The 6,707-nt window shown below is 38.6% G+C and overlaps 1 protein-coding gene across 1 annotated transcript in view; it reads left to right on the top strand.

The window, feature by feature from the left end:
• The first annotated feature begins 4,792 nt into the window (after window positions 1-4,792).
• The window catches only part of FAM19A1 (family with sequence similarity 19 (chemokine (C-C motif)-like), member A1), a 530,041-nt gene continuing 528,126 nt past the window's right edge, over window positions 4,793-6,707 (top strand). The window contains exon 1 of the mRNA XM_006769946.2: window positions 4,793-5,257. The gene's annotated coding sequence lies outside the window, so the exon portion shown is untranslated. The remainder of the gene's footprint in view (window positions 5,258-6,707) is intronic.

Raw genomic sequence — 6,707 nt, 5'->3', positions numbered from 1 at the left:
CTTTAGCTCTGAGGTGCGGCTCCAGCTCTGAGACCTCGGCTGCTGAAAGCAGGTATCTGGTTTGTTTGGCTTCTATAATTGAAACACTGTTGCAACTCCAGCTCAGCTGGCTGGCTGAAAGCCTGGGGTTTGTTTAGCTTCGATAATTGAAACTTTGCTGCTTTCAGAGCTCAGAGCCAGGCCGCAGCAGGCGGGGAACCTTGGCTTTCTCCATCACTGGAGCAAGCAAGTCTCCTGCTCTCTTCAGCTGCGTGGCTGCCGGCCGCCATTTTTGTTGGCAGTTAATTTGCATATCTCACTGATTAGCCAATGGAAAGCGTAGCGGAAGTATGGTTAATTATCCTTTTTGTCTTTTATTAGATAGGATTATTATTATTCAGATTTTCTTGTTGTACTTCATCTGCTTTCTATTCATCATCCTTTTCCAATTCTTAGCTTAAATATATTTTGAAACAATGCATGGTACAGAATAACACTGTAAATAAGGGAAGTATACTAGTTTGTACCAAAGGGAAGACTGACAAGCTAGGGATGTTGCTGTATATCTGGCATGGGGCACATACTAGGTAGGATTCCATGAGAGATGGGAATATTTCAAGTGAGTTCTATAAAAGAGGTGATAACACAATTGATTTATGCAGTTGGGCTATGGAAAAAAGATAGGGTAATATTAATACTTACCCAAGGGAAAAGATCTATTATCATCAGGGATTTAAAACAGACACACTGTCAACCAACTGATGGGCAGCCCCAGTTACTACAGAAAACAGAAGCATAGAGATTAGAGGTCAGGTGCCATGACAATGGTCCTTTTATCCACGCCTCCATTCACATTAGTCAATTAAATGGAACAAGAGAAAACATCAGGGCTGTGAAAAACCAACCAAAATGTGTTTTCTCAAGAAATACTTAGAACTGGTTTAAATGCTGTGCATATAAGGCACTTTAGTTTGACTGAAAGTTGGCATGTTTCTCAGTCCAGATATAATTTATTTAAATTCCCTTACTTGCTTTTCAATTTAGAAATATGCACAAACATAAAATCTTGTACATCTCATTTTTTTCTGCACATTTGAGAATTAAAAATAGCCAAATTATTAAGTGGATTGTTCCTCAACTAAGCTAAAGATGCCAAGAAATGGGAAGTGTGGTAATCATGGGAATGAGGGAGTTAATGGTGGTACTTTGAGCCTTAATACAGAATTCGGGCCCTCCCATTGGTCCCCCCCCCACACACACACAGAACTTACTACTACAAAGTATATGTGAGGGTATTTCCCCCCCTAGGTTTTCATAATTATTTGGAGAGATACAGGAAGGAGTCACACGCCACAGGATATCTTTTTCCACCAAAATATACCCAGTGGGAACTCCTGCCCTCAGAGCTTTTATTTCTGCGCCTCTAATGTGTTTCTCCCTAGCTCTGTCTCTCTGCTCCTCACTATTTTTTTCTTCCCTCCCGATTTCTACCCTATTACATACTGGAACCCCATTCCTCCTCCCCCTGCCTTTTACTATGCAGGCAATTTGCTGAATATTCTTGTTTCTTTAAGAATTCTGAGTGTGTCAGCTCCCCCCCCCCCTTACTTTCACTGAGCCTTTCTTATGACAGAATGTGGATTCCTCCACAGGGAGGAGTTCTGGTGATTGGGATTTTCTTTCTGTAATGTATGCACAAGTGTGCACTTAGGCAGACACTGTATTTGAAAGGTGAATCTTTAGGGATTAAGCATTAGGTAGGATTCCATGAGAATTAAGCATGAGGGATGGGCTATGGTGCTCTGGTCTTTTGCCTTTTGAAATATTGTGCTGCATAACAAAATGGCTGAACAGAGCATGCTCATGGGCAACGGAAGTGATCAGCTTATAACTCCTGGTTTATGAGAACTCTTAGATACTCCGGCTGCAACAATCAACGCTTTGGACCTAACACTGCTCCAATAAAAGACCTCCAAAGTATTTCTATTGCGGAGGGCTCAGTGAAGGTAGGAACTTGGTGAGATGTAGACACTGCTATCTCCTCAGTGCTTAGAACAGTGGCTAGGACATAAAAATTGTTTAATAAAAAATGTTATATGAATAATACTGGCTAAAATCTTCATCAGTCAGGATAGATTTGGATATGCTGTCATAACAAATAGCCCCCAAGTCTCAATTGCTTAAAGAACAAACTATTGCCTGTTCATTATGTACGTGCATTATGGGTTGGTATGGGAAACGGGAGGCCTCTCCTCTTTGTAGCCAGGCATGGATCCAGGCTGAGAGTGCAAAGAGAGATCTGGGGAGGGAGAGGTGCTTCAACCTTTAAATGTTCCAACTTTAAAGCGGTGCCTCATTGGCTGAAAGTTTACAGTCCACCCAACCATGAAGGATCAGGAAGTGCAAGCTTACAGTTGCAAAGGTAGAAAGGCCCACACTTCTTTGAGATGTTCACTTTTAGTTGGGAGAATGGACTAAATTGTCTTAAATATCAATGTGTATGGATGTTTTTATTATTAGGATAAATGATAATTGGCTACAATATAATCAACTACAATGTATTTGATAGAAAACAATGGAAGTGTTGATATTCTTGTTTCATTACATACATAGATAGAAATTCACTTTAACCTTAAAGGGCAAGTCTTTCTTCCAACCTTTTTAATTTTTTAAAAAATTTTAATTATCAACAATTCCTATTTGAGTGGCTTGAACAGAATCCATAGAACATGTTTCAAGTTTGTTAAAATGAGTTGAATTCTAGATAAGGAACTATATTGAGCCTTAATTAAATCCATAGAAATGAAGAAAAGGATGGTTACAGATTTTCAAAATGGTAGCCTTTATTAGCAAATATGAACTTCCTTTTCATTTTAATTCAGTCGCATAGCAAGAACAAAAACAAGAGCAATCATAGGGCTAAGACCAGTCTCCACACTGCTATTTTCCAAATCCCTGGAAGGGACTCAATATTTGCCTCTTAAAAAAGTGAGTAATTTTTTGAGAGTGTTTTAATGTTAATGTACATTGAATGGCAAGATTATTATGACCAGCCAGATTATTATGACCACCCCATCAGTACTTCATTGACACTTCCAAAAATACTGAATATTGAAAACTTCCTAAGCAAATACTCTCAAGGTTTTATTATTATTATTATTTGCATAACTAATTCACTTCATTGTATTGATGGGGTGGTCATAATAATCTAGCCGGTCATAATAATCTGGCCACTCAGTGTATAATGTAATAATTAACTTCATGTAGTTTGTTTTTCCCAGAAATTGTTTTATCCCAGTATTTAATAGATGGGCTCCTAAGCTAATCACTGGGGTTTGCAATCTTCTCTATCACTTACTCGCTCTATTACCTTCAGCAAATTTCTTAATCTCTCTGTCCTCTCTGATAATAGCAATATGTTCTGAGGTCAGTGAAAAGGATTAAATTACACCTTACAGGAAACATACTATGGAGTAGAACCAGCACATGGTGAAGGCTTAACAAACATTAGCTGCTGCCACTGATGTTATTATTATTTTAGTCTTGATATTGCCCAGTCTGTGTCAACTTTCTATATATATTCACCAATACAACAATAATGAACCACAGAAAGGACACATACAATACCAAGTAGAACTCTGGTGTTTGACTTATTTTTAACTGTAAGATGAGTAGTCACTGTTATCTTGAATTTGTTTGTTGGTCTGATTCACTAAACAGTTGTTAAGTTACAAAGAGCTATTATGCGTGCATGGTGCAATGAGAAAGACCAGGGGGAAAGACTGATGAGCCTGGAGGTCCCCACACTCTCTCATTGTTTGTAAAACGGGAAGAGACAATGGCTTCCAGATATTCATCACAGCAGCAAACCTTCTTTATAATGCCTGCAAAAAGGCAAGAGACTATTCTTAAGCATTTCAAAAGGTTTTTGAGGAGGAAAATTATAAGAATTAACTAGATTTTCAAAACAACACAAAAGACTAGATAGTAGAATCTTTGACCATGGAGATCACGTCAATCGTGTTTTCTGCCTTGTCCCCATGCATCTGCACATACTAGGTGCTTTATAAGAGATTTGTGAAAGAATTGAATGAGTATTTCTGAGAATCATTGCTGGTGCAATGCTGTCTATAAGTGACCTTACATTGTTGATATTTAGGTACAATCCAAACACACTAGATTTCCAAAGAAAGTGTTCAAACCTTAGCACTAGAACACAATATTAAACTTTTGAGTATTTCCTCTTCCCATCTCAGCATTTTATTTGAGAAGGAGGGACATTTAAAAATAGCGCTTTCGGCATATTTATTTGTCAAAACCCAAACTTCAATACAGGAAATGACATATTTCTATTTATTAAACACGTTAAAAAAAACTCAGAAGGTTTTTATTGGGCTTATGCAGATAAACATTATATTGTATTCCAGATATGCCATATTCCCAGATTTAGCTGTCAAAACATTTGAGAGACTTGAATGTATATGAACTTACCAACATTTTTTGTTAACTTATTGGTTATAAGAACATTAAGGGGTTAGAAATGGCTCATATTTCACTTTCCCATTTACTTTAGAAGTCTAATACCCATTAACGTTATCAATATTTTGCAGAATGCTTTTTGCTTTTGTTTCTCCTTCCTTCTTTATTCTTTTGGCAAATGAGTGTTATTGATACAATCTCTAACCTAATGTACCAGGCACTACAGTGTTACAGTGCTGCTCGAGTTGTGGAAGAGTCAGTGGGCAGGTAGTACAACCCACTGTAGCTGTAATAGAGGTAATGTCACTTTAAGACATGTGATACTTTACAGAGGAGGGATGTATTGAAACAGACTCCTGCTACTTACAGCACCGTGTAGCAGCCCAGCTCCTACATTTTGCTGCCTACTCTGCCCTGAATGCACCGGAGAGGGGATGGTCCGTCATTAATTATAAACTGATTCTCATCAGGAAACTGCACATTATCTCACCATCACTTCAAAGGTCTCGTCAGGCAGAGGTGACGGCAGGAGATGATTTAAAGGTGAAAATGACAAGGTTTCCAGCCTTCAAACCTTGGCTCCTCTTTTGACAATACAGTCTGAATGAACCCGATGTCTCCTTTATTGTGGAAATAGCATCAGAAGAGAAGAAACATTCTTTAAAAAATCCTGATAAAGAAGACTATTGGAAGCTCTCTTTAAAAATATCTTGAATCGTGGCACAGATGGGTTTTAGAAAGTGGTAGAGCTTTCCAATGAACACTAACAGAGAGCTCTGCTCCTGGCTGGATTTCTCAGGTAAGAAGCCTCTTCTAAGGATTTAAGATTCAGAAAGCAGATTTGTAACCTATTCAGTCTTCTCTAGGGAACTAGGTAAGGCTGCATGCATTATTTGGGGGAAAGCACCTACCAACATAGAGAGTCAGCTATGGAGCGATATGTAGGGACCTTGAAAGTAATGCTGAGAATGAAAGAAAGTTAAATTTAAAAGAAAGAAAACCCTGTAAAGGTCAAGTCACAGTAATCTTTCTGAGTGCCAAGATCAAGTGGGTGATGAAACGAGCAAGAGGCACTGGACAACTGTGACATTTTGATTGTTGCTGCATTTTAGCTGAAATTCACAAGCAGTCAGTGCGCGCCACGGTCACCTCTGCTTTGTCTTTCTATAATTTTCAGGGTATTTTGCAAAGACCCCAAAATGCATTCATTCAGGATTCCCAGGAGGGGTGTTGCTATTTAACTGCTGAAGAGAATGAATCTATGTTACACTGATAGTTCTGGAGACAATGAGCTAAATCTGTTGTATACAAAAGTAAACAGTGGGCAGTGAGACAATTAGAAAGTGGATGGTCCATCTGAATCCCAGACTGGGGCCGCAAAAGCACCATGCTGTTGAAAATAATGTTTTCCTACTTTGCACTTAATTATGGTTGTCACCATTTGTCTATTATAGTCCTAAAACCCTTCTTAAAGACACCTCTCTCTTAAAAACCCATAAATTAGCTTGTACTATGTCTCTATACACACACATATAATGCATATTTTTGCTTTCTAAAATTACAGTCTCTTGAAAGAGTACTAATTTCCATGAGTAAAAAGCCACGATGGGAGGTCACTAGCAGGTTTTAAATCTATAGTTGGAATACTTGAAGTGTATGATTTGACAATGGGAAATTAAAAAAAAAAGATAAAGAAACAAACTTGGTTCCGAAGCTCTCTCTACCTAAGAGAATAGCATACACCTCACTGTATTCCTGTGTAGAAAATGCTTCCCTATCACTGGCTGAGTGAGGATGATGTTCAAATTGATTAATCTGGCAAGATGAAGTGCGGCAGAAGGTGTTGTTTGAGAAATTGGACATTATGTAGCGTAGCTGAGCCTTTGCAGTCTAAGGTCCGTATGGGTGCAGATAAGACTGTCAAAGTTTCGGCGCCTGTGAAAAGGTGTGTGCTCATCCATAAATGCATACACCACCTGTATATGCATATTCATCAACACTGTATCTCAAATGCCACCACGGGATCCGAGGCGGCGACGCAATATTGTAAATTACGGCTTGCTCTATGGTGGACGCACAGGGCTTGCATGTGACACTCATTCTGGCTGAAGACAATTCCTTCTGATTTTCAGTTCGGCCAGAGAGACTGATTCTATCAGATCACAACATGCCTCTGAGAAATGATTACTTAGTTTAGAAGATAGCAGAGTGATAAAAAATTCATGACTGTGGAATTAAAAAAAAAAAAA

The sequence above is a fragment of the Myotis davidii genome, unplaced genomic scaffold, assembly GCF_000327345.1.
Source record: "Myotis davidii unplaced genomic scaffold, ASM32734v1 scaffold821, whole genome shotgun sequence".
NCBI lineage: Eukaryota > Metazoa > Chordata > Mammalia > Chiroptera > Vespertilionidae > Myotis > Myotis davidii.
This window is presented reverse-complemented; position numbering and strand designations above follow the sequence as displayed.